Below are 16417 nucleotides of genomic sequence, written 5' to 3' on the forward strand. Positions count from 1 at the left end.
TTTTAATACAATGAAGAAGTTTTTGTAAAGGTTCTACCACTATGAATTTCATTTTGAGTTGATTCACATACAAATTCTAAGACTTTTTGTCTGAGGAGATACTGACTGATATGGAAATGACTAAATTTCCAACAACCACCAAATAGCTCAGAATTTCCCCCACACTGGGGTGTTCTGAGAATGGTTTTCAGTAACCAACGTTTTTTTTCCCCAGAGCAATGTTGAGCACATAGTCGAGACTCAAAAATAATTGTTGATTTGAAGTAACTTTAAAGCTTTCCTCTTTGTTAGAAATAAAAGAATGACATTTCTCCAAAGAAGACATACAGCTGGCCAACAGACACGTGAAAAGATGCTCAGCGTCACTAATTATTAGAGAATTGCAATTTAAAACCACAATGAGGTATCACCTCGCACCGGTCAGAATAGCCATCATCAAAAAGTCTACAAATAATAAATGCTGGAGAGGGTGTGGAGAAAAGGGAACCTTCTTGCACTGTTGGTGGGAATGTAAATCGATACAGCCACTAAGGAAAACTCTAATTTGAAAAGACATATGCACCCCAATGTTCATAGCAGCACTATTTACAATAGGCAAGACATGGAAACAACGCAAGTGCCCATCAACAGATGGCTGGTTTAAGAAGATGTGGAATATTACTCACCCACTGAAAAGAATGAAATATTACCACTTACAGCAACAGGGATGGGCCTAGAGAATATCATACTAAGTGAAGTAAGTCAGTCTGAGAAGGACAAATACCATATGATATCACTCACATGTGGAATCTAAAAAACAATACAGATGAATCTGTATACAAAACAGAAATAGACTCACAGACCTATAAACACACTTACGGTTACCAAAGGGGAAAGGAAAGGGGAGGAGGGCTATATTAGGATTATGGGATTAATAGATATAAAGTACTATCCATAAAATAGATAAGCAACAAGGATTTACTATATAGCACAGGGAACTATATTCAATATCTTGTAATAACCTATAATGAAAATAATCTGAAAATATATATATAATGGAATCACTGCTGTATACCTGAAACTAACGCAATATTATAAATCAAGTATACTTCAATTTAAAAAAAGAATGAGCATTTGACTAACTTTTTGGTGGTTTTGTGTTTCAGTAATCTCTTAATGTATCCAAATGATTAGAGAATGAAATATTCTGGCTTAATTAAATAGGCTATCAAAGGATTAGTACTTATTTTATACATTTATAGTTTACCTAATAAAAACAATAAGAATTCAGTAGAAATGCTAACATTAAAGTAATAGTCAAGTTTGACTTTTTGTTATAGTCATCAAACTTTGTTGTATAACACTGTAAGCAACATATTTTGGGGATCTCTGGATGTTTGTTTCCATATAGCCCTGAGTTTCCCACAAAAAGCTGTCACTTACAGTATTATGCCCATACAACCAGAAGTCAAACTATAAACAGTCCTGAATTTTTCACTTTTATTTTACTGTTTTACATAGTAGCACATGGTGTTTAATTGTCAAAATGGGAAGTTAACATATAATGTAGAATGCTTCTTCCAGTATTGAAAAGAATTTATCTTCTCCAGATGTGTAACAAACCTTTTATATGCCTTTCTATTTTGTCAGTAACCATATAGTCATACATACCACAAATGTCAGATTTTTTTTTCAAAATTCATTTGGAATAAAATAACAGAGAAAGAGTTTAAATATAATTTAGCAGAAAGTCAAGTCAAATTATACCTAGTCAGCTTGAAACTCGGGCCAAAGCTAAGAGATTTGCACCATTATGGCAGTGGTTTGCAGTAAAGATATTTTAGTGAGATAGAGCTCTCTTCTTTGTGAAGCTAGGAAATCAAGGAGTATTTATGTTCTTTTGTGCAAAATATTTAGAATAAGAAATGTGGGTGCTATATTAAAGTTACTTGATAGAGTAAGGCTCCAGGAGGTACCAGGTTTAAAAAATAAAATAAAAAAGTACAGTTGTCATTATGTCTACTTTCAAGCTTGAGTAAATCAGAGGCAGCTGGAAACTTCATTCAACCAAGGAGTAGCTCAATGAACTATGTTGTAAAGATGTTAAACACTCTGCATATATTCCTATCTTACACTCAGTTAATAGCATTTGAGTTTAGCTGAATTAAATAGTGTCTGTGACTTAGCCATTAAGTAGCTATGTATCTTTGTATAGTTCCTTTTGCCTCTCTGCGGCTCTAAGATGTGACTACACTTAGTCATTGAGTTATAAAAGTATAAATCTTCTTGGGACCCACAAATCATCAAAGTCAAACATGGTCTTTATTTTCTTGGGGAACAAGTATCATTTTGAGGCAATAAAGGAAATAACCTACACATTTGCCAGGCTGTACACTTGTCTCCTTTATTAGTATATTGCCCAGCATAACCTTGAGGACAGGTAAGTCCTCAAGAAACAATGGATTGTTTGGTGCCTTGTGACTTATTTCTCTTAGCATTTAAAGAATATTGTCAGGCATGATCTCAACAACCTAGAGGAGCTTACCTGGCTTCTGCGTCTCCACAGAGGTCACATGGTCTATGTAGTTAGAACCAGTACTAATGTTATTGCTTGTGGATATGGCCCCTAGTAGTTTTAATGAGGATTATTTAATAGGTATACTAATTAGTGAATATACTGTGAGCTTACCTTTTTGAAAAAAATTCCTGGGAAGCTGTTGGGATATAACGCTGGTACGATTATCATGATATGGCAAAAATTGCGCAGGACCTCCACATGAGATCATAAGTAAACAGAGGATTTTAAAAAGTGACATTTAAGATATGAATTTTTCTCATGTGTTGTCTAATTTAGTCTTTATGATAAACCTATAAGGTAGGTATGATTATCCCCCTTTTACAGGAGAGGAAAAATTGAGAGAGGTTATTGCTCATTCATTCATTTATTCAACACATATCTAGTAAATGCCTCCTCTAGGCCAGACACTGTTGTAGGTATTAGGGAGAAAGCAGTGCGGGGGTGGGGTAGTGAGGGAACAGGATTCTTGAATCCGTAGAGTTGCATTCTTGGGAGTTATGGTGGCAGGAGATACTAGCATTAAACAAGTAACAAATGCATAAACTGATAACAAATGCATAAACTGATACTGTTAAGTTTATGAAGACAATACAAGGTAATGTGATAGACTGGCTTGGGGGCGGTGCACGTAAGAGGGGGGATCAAGGGGCACCTCTCTGAAAAGGTGACGTTTGAGTTGGAATCTAATTTGTCTAAGTGGAATAACTAAGACTTAGACTTAGGACTCTCCTAGTGCTAAATAATCTAATAATGCTATTCCTTTTAGTAACTCTTGCTATGAACATTAAAATACAAAAAGGCTTATATTAATAACAGAAAAATCCAAGAAGTCTATAAGTACCTATATCCTGCCTCCTCTTGAGATTGTTAGGGTCAAATAAAAAATGAAAGGAATGTAAAATCCATAAAGAATTATGTGCACTACAGCTTTCTTCTCATTGTGTACAGTTGCAGTCCGGCATGGGATGCATGCTGAGAGCAAAAAAAGAAAAGGAATGAAACACGTATGCAATTTCAGTTGAAGAAATGAGGAGTGTAGTGATGTAGCCATAAATAAAATGTGACCACATTTATTCTTTTTCTGCCCTCCAATGTCTTGAAGAAACGGCCTTCTGGAGATAAAGATTAAAGTCATCAATAATCCACTGTCATAAAAATGATGGTTAATATTTTGGTGTATTTTTTCCTAGAGTTGTTTTCTATGCATATCTAAATAAAACTAACTTCAGATTTGAGCATAGACTTTTTTCTTTTTTACCTAACGTTTTATTACTAGTCTTTTCTCATGTTATTTAAATGTCATGAAACATAATTTGTTACGGCTCCAGAATAGTTCCTCATACAGCTATACACTAATTAATGTTTTTGACCATTCCCCTATGTTGAACATATAACTTCGTTCAATCTTTTGGCATTTTAAATAATACTGAAATGATCCTTATACTTATTTCTGTGTGTGTTTGCTTGCCTCACAATGTCCTTTGGATAGATTTCTAGAGTGAAAGCACTGTCAAGAATAGGAAATTTCATTCACAAAATTGCTGGGAAAAAGTTGCTGGGTAGTTTCAGGCTGTCTTGCAAAGCCACGTTTGACATCCTATTTCACCCTGCGCTACTCTGAGTAATCGACTTACAAGTGAAAGTCCTGACTTAGAGATGAAAGTCCCTGTGGGAGCCAGTGGTCTAAACTTATCAAGTCTGATAGTTATTTGTCCAATATTCTGTTAATAAAACCTTTATTTTGACCAAAATTTGAGTCCATGTCCAATGATAATTGATAGTCACAGAATAATACTGAGACACTGCAAATTCTTAATCACCAAAAATGAAAAACTTATGTTCAGTAGAGTTTTGTATTATGCATTTATAAAATTATATATTACTTATATGGAATTGTCTTTACAATTTTCTAACTCTTAAAAAAAACCGTTCCTTTATGTCTGTATGGTAGCTTTTGATTACTCATAATTATCAGTTGATCACAACAGAGTTTATTACATATTATTATGCAGTTTGTTCCTACTTAATTAAGTAGAATAGGAGTATTAGATGAGACATACCCTCATTCTGTGCTATTTTACTTTCCCCAAATAAGCTTTTCTCAATTTTATTTAAAACATTCTTTATTTATACTGAAGTCTGTCAGAATAGCCATGAAGCCTGTCAGATGGCCTTAAGGGATTAGCAAATTATAATTTAGCTGAAAAATGACAATTTTAGCAGGTTAGTGTTCCCCTCTGGAGGCTAAAAAATATGCGTCAACTACCCTAAGAAGAGGGATGTTTATTTGAAACTTATCCAAACAATCTGAAACCCCTAGATGGAAATCTTGAAGAAAAGGGATTTTTCCACAGATTTCTAACTTTCCTCTTTCTCACTTTTTGATATTCAAGAAACAGAATCAAATAGCCCATCTGGCTTTGCTTTCTGAGGTGGAAGGGAAAGGGAAAGAAGGAGACAGGGAAGCGCTATCAGAATTTGAATTTAGCTGAAACTTATATCCAAGAAAGAAAGGAAAGAATATTGTACCTTAAATGAGGTATATTTGGAATCATTTGTGATGTATAAGGAAATTTAAATTCATGAAATTGAACTTTAAACTACATAAACAATGCAATAAAAGCAAGCATAAATTACCCAGTGTTACCTTCACCCTTTATCCATTTGCATTAGGCAATGGTAAATGTATACTATTTCACTCAATGAGCTTATCTCCAAGTGTAGCTGTAGGAGAAATGATTTCCTTTAAAATAGCCTATTTTATAGTCAAGATTTCTCTCAGAGTTCAAATTGAACAGAAGCTCAGTTCTTATTAAGGTGGGATATATCATGCAACGGAATAACTACTGAAGTGGGATTTGGAATAGTAGTTTTCTGCTTATTGACTTGGGACTTTAGGAAAGTCAAATCACATTTCTGGACCCATTATTTCCCTCTCTCTAAAATGATAGGATTGGAATGATAATTTATCTTTTAGATCACTTCTATTACCTACCCCTTAAAAAAATGAAAGCCCTAAAATGATAGGTACCTGATGCATCTTTTTGTCTATTTCATTGTTCTATTGTTCTGCTTTCTCTCTCCTTCCCCATATTTTTTTAATTTACAATTTCTTGTATGTTTGATTGCTCTATTAGAGGTATAAAAATATTAAACTTGTGAGTCCTTTTGTCCCTATTAATTTCCAGTGTACTTGAGAGTAAAGATAGTCTTTTGTTTCTTTTGTGCCTTCACATAATGTCTAATTGTTTTTCTGTGCACAGAGGAGTTCCCAGCTCTTTTGAAACTGACCAAAGTCTTTACAAACTCCCCATGGAACATTGTAAATAGAATAAACAGATGCATATGTTAGATTGTTGAATCTCCATTGTTTTGTTTGTATGTGTGTGAGCTCCTGAGGCTATATATCCAGATTCTAAATCTCAGAATCAGGGTCCTTATCCTCTGCTTCTTAGAGTTTTTCCATCAAGCTCAACAAACCACCCCTTTCAGATTTCCATCGTGAGCTGGGAGAAGTAACCATAGTTAAAAAGAAAAAAAAAAAGATGTAAATATGATCTCACTGGGCACTTAGGGCCGACAGCATCAAGAACTGTTTTCCTTAAGAAAGCTGTCCCTCGGGTCCCTGAAGAAGGATAGAGCTGTGATTAACCACACTTGCCACTAGAGGTCATTGCTGACCATTCACAGAGATAGTGAAGCCAATGCGATGGCCTCAGGACTCTTACTCAAGTTCAGTTAGAAGAGTATCTGAAGTTTCTTGGTGCCATTGGTTGAGATTAAATGGTGGGTCCGTTGTGAATTGTGTATTATGTGAAGGCCTTATTAGATATAATTTGAAGTTGGCTGATGATTATATTCTAGAATATTATTTAGGATTACTTCTCATTCCTGGATACAAATCAACTGTTTTAGAAACTTTAACAAATTCCTGCTTTGTGGGATATCTCAGTATGCTCTAGGTTTCCCTACTTTCTCCTTTTTAAGAGTGTTGTAATAAGTATCAATCTAGAAGTAAATGTAGGGTATATGTAGAGGGCAGGGTGATGGTATTTGCGGTTCTTTGATAAGGTTCTTGTATTCCCACACAACTTGAAATTCTTCTCCACTTTTCCAACATGGAGGCTTGTCATTCTATCATTAGGCATTAGTCCTTTTGAACCAAACCACTTTCCTACAGCTTCCCCTACTATAAATGTTTGTTATTTGTATGTCATATGACAGGAACTCTACCTTGATCTTGAGTTTCAGGAATTCACTTGTCAAGTATTACCTGAAAGAGGTAATGCTAGGACATGGTTTCTAGCTTATATTTACTTGACAGAGGTTATTTGGCTTTTTGATTGTATCTCTATGACTATTTATCTATGATCAGCTTTTGTTATAAAAGAAGGAAGAACTAACCTACTATAAATAAGCATTTCTTGTGTATATTATTGCATTTAATACTCATAGCAACTCCTGAAGTAGGGATTGATTTTTGTCTCCATTTTACAGATGAGGAGATTGAAGTTCAGAGTTGAAATAAATTGCTCAAGACCACACAGCTTATAAGAGAAAGGGCCAGGATTTGAACCCAGGTTTTCTTTTCTCCAAAGCCCATCTGTTTTCCTAAGTATCAAATTGCCTAATGTAGTATACATAATAAAATTACTGTCCGCCATTCCCTATCCCTCCGATTTCTCTATTCCATGCTGGTCACCACTGCATCAAGTATCTTCAGGAGTTGATGATTTCTAATATTTACTATTCTAGCGTGCTATTCTAATGAGAACATGTCCTGACCCCAGTACATTTGTTAACGTAGTTGTATGTCAATTACAGAAGGTCTCTCCTTGAGTCAAGGTATTTGATCATTGTAGTGCCTCTCCAAGTCTCCTTATAGTTCTTGAAACTCTAAAAGCCAAAGGGCTCTAGTAGACAGCTTGGGCTGCCATAATAAAATACAATACAGTATATATATGGACATATATACACTACCAAATGTAAAATAGATAGCTAGTGGGAAGCAGCCGCATAGCACGGGGAGATCAGCTCAGTGCTTTGTGACCAGCTAGAAGGGTGGGATAGAGAGGGTGGAAGGGAGGGAGACGCAAGAGGGAAGAGATATGGGGATATATGTATATGTATAACTGATTCACTTTGTTATAAAGCAGAAACTAACACACCATTGTAAAGCAATTATGCTCCAATAAAAATGTTAAAAAATATACAATACACTAGATAGTTAAACAATAGGAATTTTATTTCTCACAGTCCTGAAGACTGGGAACCAATTTGGTTCCCTGGTGAGGGCTCTCTTCCTGACTTTCAGATGGCCACCTTCTACCTGTGACCTTACATGGTGGAGCTAGACGAAACAACCTCTCTGGTGTCTCTTTTTATAAGGGCACCAATAGCGTTATGAGGGCCTCATTTTTATGAACTCATCTAAGCCTAATTACTTTACAAAGGTCCCATCTCTGCATATCATCACACTGGGGGTTAGGACTTTACCATATGAATTTGTGGGGGGGATACAATTCAGTCTATAGCAACCCTGAATATTAAATGCCAACTGTTTTTCCTATCCAAAGTATAAGGAGGAAAATTTTGGAAGGGAAAATGTCGGGCAAGCGTTTTACTTTTGTTTTCATACTCGGTAATTTGGTGAAAATGATAGCCCACCACTATTTGGTGGAAATAGTAGTGATGTAGTAATTCTACTCCAATAGTAACTGAGCTTCTTGACTGAGTTTCTTGAGAACTGTGCTGTTCATTTATATATGACTGACAGCGGCATGTTAATTGGCACATGCGTTTTGAATGAAAAAGGGATCCCCTAAGGAACAATACCTCCAAACTTGCCTTTCTGGAGTGGTTTAGAGCTCTGAGGATTACGCCTAGGCTTCTTGGAGTTCTCAATTTTCCATGTTTTAAAAAATGGAAACCAAGTTTATTGAGGTATATTTTGCATATAGTAAAATTCACCTTCTTCAATGTATAGTTTGAAGGGTTTACATAGTATAATGTAATTATATATATATAATTATATAGTATATATATAATAGTACATATATAGTATATATAATATACTTACCTATATACATATATAGTACATATATAGTATATAATTATACTATGTAAATGTAATATAATGTGAGTATACCTTAGTATATACTCTATCACCACCATAGGAAAAAATAGAGTATTTTCATCATCCCCAAAAGGTCCCTTGGGCCCTTTTGTAGTCGGTCCCTTTCTTCCATAACTAGCCCCCAACAACACTAATTCCTGAATACAGGTTGGCCTTTTCCAGAATGTCATAAACACAGAGCTACGTAGTGTTTGCCTTTGGGATCTGACTTCTTTCTTGAGATTCCTCCATATTTTTGCATGTATCACTGGATTTACTTATTCTACCAAGTAATATTCCATTACATGGATACACCACAGTTTGCTTATTCATTCACCAGTTAATATTTGAGTTCTTTCCACTTTTGACTATTTTGAATAAAGTGGTTATGTATCTTTTATGGACTGACTTGTGTGTCCCACCCCCAAATTCATATGTTGTAGCCCTAACTCCACACAATGTGACTGTACTTGGAGATAGGGCTTGTGAGGAGGTGATAAAGATTAAATGAGTTCATATAGGTGGTGTCCTTTTATGAAGGAGAGAGTTCTCTCTCTCTGTCTCTCTCTGTCTCTCCCCCACTGAGCACACCAAAAGAAGAGGTCACGTGAGTACACAACAAAATGACGGCCGCCAAGCCAAGAGAAGAGGTCTCGGAATGAAATCTACTTTGTCAGAACCTTAATCTTGGACATCCCAGCCTCAAGACCTGTGAGAAATAAATTTCTGTTGTTTAAGCCATCCAGTCTATGGTATTTTATTATGGCAGCCTGGGCAGACTAATACAATATCTGTGCACGGGTTTCTGTGTGAATATGTGTTTTTATGTCTCTTGTGTAAACACTTAGGAGTGAGATTTTGGGTTCATATAGTCAGTTAAGTATATTTAACTTTGTAAGAAACTGCCAGTCAGTTTTCCAGAGTGGCTCTACCATTTTGCATTTCCATCAACAGCATGTGAGAATTTCACTTGCTCCACATAGAAGCCAATACTTGGTACGGTTAGTCTTTTGAACTCAGCCATCCTAGAGAGTAGTGATATCCAATTGTGGTTATAATTTGCATTTACCTAATAAATACTAATACTGAGCATCTTTTTATAGTTATCTGCCATCTTTTCTTTGGTGAGATATCTGTTGAAATATTCTGCTCATTTTTAAAAGTTGGATTATTTTATTACTGAGCTGTAATAGTTCTGTGTATTCTAGATACAAGCTCTTTATCAAATATTTGTTTTGCAGATATTTTCTCCCAGCTTGAATCTTCCCTTTTCTTTTTCTTGACAGTATGTTTTGAAGCACAGAAGTTTTAAATTTCAATAAATTCCAAAATCAGTTTTTTCTTTTGTGTTTACTTCTATTTGTGTCCTAAGGAATCTTCACCTAATCCAAGTTCACAAAGATTTTTTTTCTTTCGTGATTGACTTAGAAATTTTATAGTTTTAGGTTTTACATTAGGTCTGTTAATATATCTAAGGTTAATTTTTGTGTAGGGTACTATGTAAGGTCAACACTCACTTTTTAAAATGTTAATCTCTTCTTAATTTTTAAGGAGTGAAGTGTAGAACTAGGACTGTCCCTTTCTTGCCACATGGTGAATCAAGATTATTTTGATCATGGACTTGATGGAATTTAATTGAATATTGACTTGGAAAAGTATTTCCTCTCCAGTTATTTTTTTATATCTATAACTATATCTATACTTACATCTATGTCTTTTCTAAACCCTAGACAATCTTCACACTTCACCATTTAGGAATAAAACCTCAAACAAAAAAAGAAAAAGGCAGCTGTAACAAGAAGGTTGAGAAGGAATTTCATTCCAGTGTACTTTAATTCATTCCAGAATCACTGAGATTCAGAACATGCTGTGCTATGGGTGAAAAGCCTTTCTAATAATCAAATGTAAGGTGCCAATGAATGTGTCTCAGTTGGAGTCCCTTGGATTTAAGTGCTTTCAGTAGGAGAGCATAAAAAATGACTTTCAGTAGGGTGCCTGATAAGTTGTTAGAATCTGTAATACATGCTGAGATTACTTCAATACATGCTGTAAAAATAAACTATTAAATAGAAGACAATTTGACAGAGGAAAAAAACTTTTTCAATAGTTACCACGACATTGAGGAGGTTTTTTGTTTGTTTGTTTTTTTATTGTGAGTTAAGTACTTAGAGACAGGAAACAAAGGGCAGGAATAAATAAGCACTTCTCTAAGTGGAGAATGATAGTGGGGACATTCTCTAGCAATTGCTCTTTTTACTTTGGTTTATTATTATTAACATTTTAGCAAATTGTCTGATAATAAAATCTCTACTGAAGTTAATATCAATATAAGAGATGTTAGGCTCATGGAAATAAACTTACAGATAAATTCTCAATTATGTGAATGTAAAAACCCTGACAGATGAGGTTTAATGTATGTACAGGTAAGATGTCTATTTAGAGGGAAAAAGTGTAGAACTGATGGCTTCAAGGTATTGGTTATAACCTAGGAAAGCAACCTAGAAATGATTGTAGTCTGCTCCCCAAGGCACCAACCCAGTGGCCTGCCTCATGAAGAAAATTGGAAACAAATCAGAAAGCGTCATCTTACAATTGTCTAAGAACTGGAATACTATAAATTCTCCAGGTCACCACTCCTCAGACAAAATAGAGCTGAATGAGTCCCAGAGAACAATAAGTAAAATGATCAAGGGGTTTCTATATGAATATCGATTCAAGAAATTCGGATAGTTTAGGCTAGAAACATGAAAGCAAAGAGGGAATATGATCAAAGCCTTGAAGTTGTCAGGTCTACTGCTAGGTAGAACACAGGCTTGTTCACAAAATCACAGAATACAGAACTAAAAACCCCTGGTGCTTGACATACTGTATGTAATATAGCTTTTTAAACTATTACTTTATAGATAAAGCAGTACATTTAGTGAGTGCAATTTCTTTAATGATGAGTTAGGTCCGAACAAATGAGTAGTTTCTGGGAGTATGATTATTGTTGTTGGTAGAGCCACAAAGCAAAGAACGTTTAAGTAATACTTCTGACCTTTAAGAAATTAAATGTATTACTTTTTCCCAGTAAAACCGTAATGTGTATTCATTATAGAACTTCAAAAATATGGATTAAAAAGTAAGTACCCAGGCTTCCCTGGTGGCGCAGTGGTTGAGAGTCCGCCTACCGATGCAGGGGACGCGGGTTTGTGCCCCCGTCTGGGAGGATCCCACGTGCCGCGGAGCGGCTAGGCCCGTGAGCCATGGCCGCTGAGCCTGCGCGTCCGGAGCCTGTGCTCCGCAGCGGCAGAGGCCGCAACAGTGAGGGGCCCGCGTACCGGGAAAAAAAAAAAAAGTACCCACACTCTCACTGAGGAATACAAAGAAAATGTAACACTTTAATCTATTTCTCCCATGTATTTCTTTTGTATCTCTGTTCATACTTTATATACAATTTTTTATGGAATATTATAAAAATAATTTCCTATTATTTTAATATATTTTTGTGCCCATAACCTTAATTTCATGGACATACTATAACTCACATAATCATTCCTCTATTTCTCAGCATCTGAGGTCTTGCCAAACCAAACTGAACTTTTCCAGAGTGACATTTAGACAGTGATGATTATTCAAAAATAATCCCTTAAAGAGATGTCAGAAGCAGATCAGGAGAGTGGAGAATTAGAGGACATTAGGTTTTTGCAAGGTGCCTTAAAAATCTATATTATGTCAATTATTAACTATAGACTAAATATGCCAAAGAGATTTGTAATATGGTTTTTAATTTTATTTGCATGCTACTGGGATTAATAAAATAGAAACTCATTTTAAAGTGACATGGAATGCCGAGTAGCTTTCTCTTATGCATTGTGTCAAAAGTGCAATCACTAACATGAGAGGAGTTCATAATATTTTTAATTAAAAAGAGATTTTCATGCTTATAAAGATTAAGTAAAATTGCTCCGTAGTTATCTTTTGAGTGTGAATACCAGAGCTAGTGATACTTCTACTAATAATTTCTTTGAAAGCTGTCAGTATGATTGCTTCAGTATGGTTTGAGACAATTATTTTCTCTTAACGTACATTATTTGAAGAAGGTAAAAGAAGGAAGATAAACAATTTTACCAATCCAGCGAATGCTTTTCTTTGGAGAAATATGAAGATGAATAACACAGTATCTTTCCTCAATATAATTATTATATAACTAGGGAATCAAAATATACAGAAAAACATAAGTAAGATTTCTATAATAAACGTAACAGAAAGAGAAAAGAGAAACTGGAAAACTTCATGGAGGAAGTGGGATTTAAGTTGCATGTTGAAGGATGGGTACAACTCATGCAGGTAAATAGGAAGATTGTAAGTCTTCTTTTGGGAGAGTAGGTAACGAAACGCACGGTGGCAGTAATGCCATGACATAACTAGGGGTATTAAAAAATTACTTTGGCTGGACTGGGGAAATTAATTCTGGGAGGTAGTAGAAAATGGAGATGGAAATAGAGATGGAAGATGGATGAAAGATTTTAGACTTTATCCCCATGTATAATGGGGCCCTTTGAAGAGTTATTTAATAGTAAGATGATAAATATGATATTTGTAGATGACTAAATCTAGTAGTGATGTGTAATGGATTGGAGTGAAGAGAGACTGAACACAAGAATACCAGAAACAGTACAGAGAGATGAGGAACTAGGGAGACAAGGTCATTACACATGTGGATGAATGTACTGTTATAGCTTGTATTTCCCAACAAGGCTAGGTCCACCCAGGAACCCCATTCTATTATGGGTGTGATTTGCCTTATCTACCTTTTTTGAACACCAGTAAAGTCACTGGGATTTCTCACAGCATTATAGTCTCAGGGTAGTCAAACTTCTTTTATGGTGTCTGTCTTCTCCCAGTGTGAGTTTTCTAAGAAAACCAGGCAGAATCTGCACGTTTCCTATGATCGAGCCTGAAAAGTCATGAAGCATCATTTCTGCCGTATGCATTTAGTCAAAAGTGAGTCACAGGGCTAGCCAAGATTCAAAGGGCGGGGGGGACTTCACTGGAGCATGGATACTGAAATTCAGCCAGAGACTAGTCACCAGTTCCTTGATGAGGGTCCAGTCCCTCCCTGTTCCCTGGGCATGATTCTGTACCAGTCAGTGATCAATAAGGGAAGTGGAACCACTGTGAGTTGTTATAGGACTAAGGGATTATGGGGAATAGACATTATGCAGTTGTGGCAGCTGGTTGAATAAGTTTCTGTAAGGCTGCTGCCCCTCTGTCTGGTGGTGGTCTGAAGTTGTGGTCAGCTGTGAGAAAGAAAAGCTGGACCCGAAGCAAAGGATGAAAAAATAGAATGTGAGAGGACATACTGGACCCATGAGGACAAACTTCTGTCTCTCATTTTCTCCAACCTTGACAATGCAGGTCCTTTATAGAAGTAGTGAGAGACAGCCTCTGAGAAGCAGAAAGAGAGCCAGTAGGAGCTGGTGGAGCTATAGGCGCAGTTGCTGCCCCTTCCCAGCAAGCCGAGCCAGCAGATTAGTGATGGAGTTCACAACCTCCAGGGATACCTGGTACCCACACTGAGCTTCCCATTTGCAGCTTCACTTCAGCCTTTCAAATCTCACACAAACTTCTCTTTTGGCCGTGTCCACACCAGAAACGTACAGGGAAGGGATTCTGGGAAACGTAGTTCTAGCTTAGTTATGTTAACATTAGTACAAACCTCCATAAAGTTCTTCTTTCCTCCAATAATACAAAACATTTCCTGTGGCTGCTGTGAATGTCTCTGCATTGCACGGGTGGGGTGGACTTTTGAGATGTAATTGGCTTTTGGCAACAAAAAAAATGCCTTCTTTGGAGATAGTTACCTAAGAGCGGATCTCTTCTTTGTTTAGATATTTACTGATCTTTGACTGTTCCCTTTTTCTTGCAGCAACTGAGATGACACATTTTGCGTAAAGTGCCTCATCAGGTAATTGATCTATTTCTACTTTTATGTAAGTTTGTATGGAAGGTATTTTTAAAGAATATTACTGTGGTTAGAGCTACACTGAGTGTCTGGCTTAGAATGTTCTGTTATGAGGAAACAATGAGTACTGTTTTACCTATCAAGACCTAGCTGCAAGGGTCTTTTAATTCCTCGTACTGTTATAACAACTCTCTCTAAGCAAGAAAAAGTAGGTGAATCAATAATGCTTAGACCCTCCCTCCTATAAGCAGATCTGAGTAGGAAATGAGCCAATGAGAAGTAAGCTCAGCATTTTTAAACAATATTCATTTATTTATTTGTTTATTTATTTAGGCTGCGCTGGGTCTTAGTTGCCACATGTGGGCTTCTTAGTTGCAGCATGCATGTGGGATCCAGTTCGATTGAAACCGGGCACCCTATTTATACACAGATTCCCAGAAAATCCTACCTGCTTTAATATACACACATATGTTAAATAACAAGCAAAAACTAGCAAGTAGCTTCGCTGTTAGAAGCAAAAAACGCAATAATTCTTTCATTTGGACATCAGTAAGTAGCCTTGCCAGGGCGAGGCCTCAAAAAATTGCTATGAAACTCAGAGTTGTTCCTCTCCATGGAAGTCTTTAGTAGAAGGTGAAAGATTTATTCAATCTGAAGAGAATTTGATATAACAGGAGGAGATGGAGCAGAGAGGAACAGGCCCTGACAGGCGTGCAAGGGGCATGTGCCTTGGTTTCAAGGCAGAGTGGATGCAGTGGGTATACCATGACCCTTTGATTTGAATGTTAACGATGCAGAAATCCGACCTGACCTCTGAATTTTCACTAGACCAGAGCCTCGGCATCAGGGCTATCAAATCATGGTTCCTAAAGTGTCTTCTTCATGGTATCTGCTGTAGGAGAAGACACCTGGGACAAAGGTTGAGAAAGTGGGGGGAGAACAATAGTGTCACTTTTTATTTTGTCTGCAGAACCCATTTCACTTTTTTAAAGTATCTGCTGTTGAATGCTCACTGCTCTGCCCTCCGGCATGGTTGGGAGGACTCAGATAAGCTTTTCCCCATCCTTAATTTCTCTAGGTAGCTCAGAGGTATGTGGAACAAGATTGCACTGAGAGCCCTTATTACTGAGTTTTGATCTGTTACTCTTAGAGGACCTTACGGATTTCAATTGTTACTGTGAGAGAATGTTCTGGATTCAATTGTCACTCTGAGAGAACATTCCAGATTTGAACACTGGAAGCTTTCTTCAAAACGGTGTTGATTTTCATTATGATGTCATCATTCTTTCATTAAGAAAAACATAGAATAATGAGAAAACGTGGCATAATAGACAACACACAGGAAATTGAGTCTTGGATCCTAATAGCTTTATGACTTTTACTGATTCTGGGGCTTGGTTTCCTTATTTGTAAAGCCGGTTGCACTAATTATCGCTGGGGAAGTAGATTCGGTGAGAAGGTGAAAATTATCTAAAAGAAGTATGGTCCAAAAATGTGGTTTATTCCTTCCAAGCGTACTTGTGTTTTACCTCTATCTGGTGCTCTGCTGGTTGAGAATCATCATGGTCTGAAAAAGAATTGCTTTCCTCTTCAACACTCCGCAGCTTCCCATCTTCATTCATCTCTTAAACCTAACACTATCAATATGTGTATCACTGCCCCTTATCTGCACTTACCTGATTCTACTTGTGGGGAAGAAGAAAACTGAATGGCAAAAATAAAATTATAAAGTCATGTGGAGAATTGTAATGTTGGTGACATTCTAAAATTCTAGGGACGATTATATACTTTTTTAGTC

The 16417-nt window shown here is 36.4% G+C and overlaps 1 non-coding gene across 1 annotated transcript; it reads right to left on the reverse strand.

Annotated features, from left to right (window-relative positions):
- Nucleotides 1–15174: 15174 nt before the first annotated feature.
- On the reverse strand, nt 15175–15290 carry LOC137224178 (U5 spliceosomal RNA). The gene has a single exon (XR_010943273.1). It is a non-coding gene; the product is annotated as a U5 spliceosomal RNA (small nuclear RNA).
- Nucleotides 15291–16417: the final 1127 nt, after the last annotated feature.

This window comes from Pseudorca crassidens, chromosome 4, assembly GCF_039906515.1.
Source record: "Pseudorca crassidens isolate mPseCra1 chromosome 4, mPseCra1.hap1, whole genome shotgun sequence".
Classification (NCBI taxonomy): Eukaryota; Metazoa; Chordata; class Mammalia; order Artiodactyla; family Delphinidae; genus Pseudorca; species Pseudorca crassidens.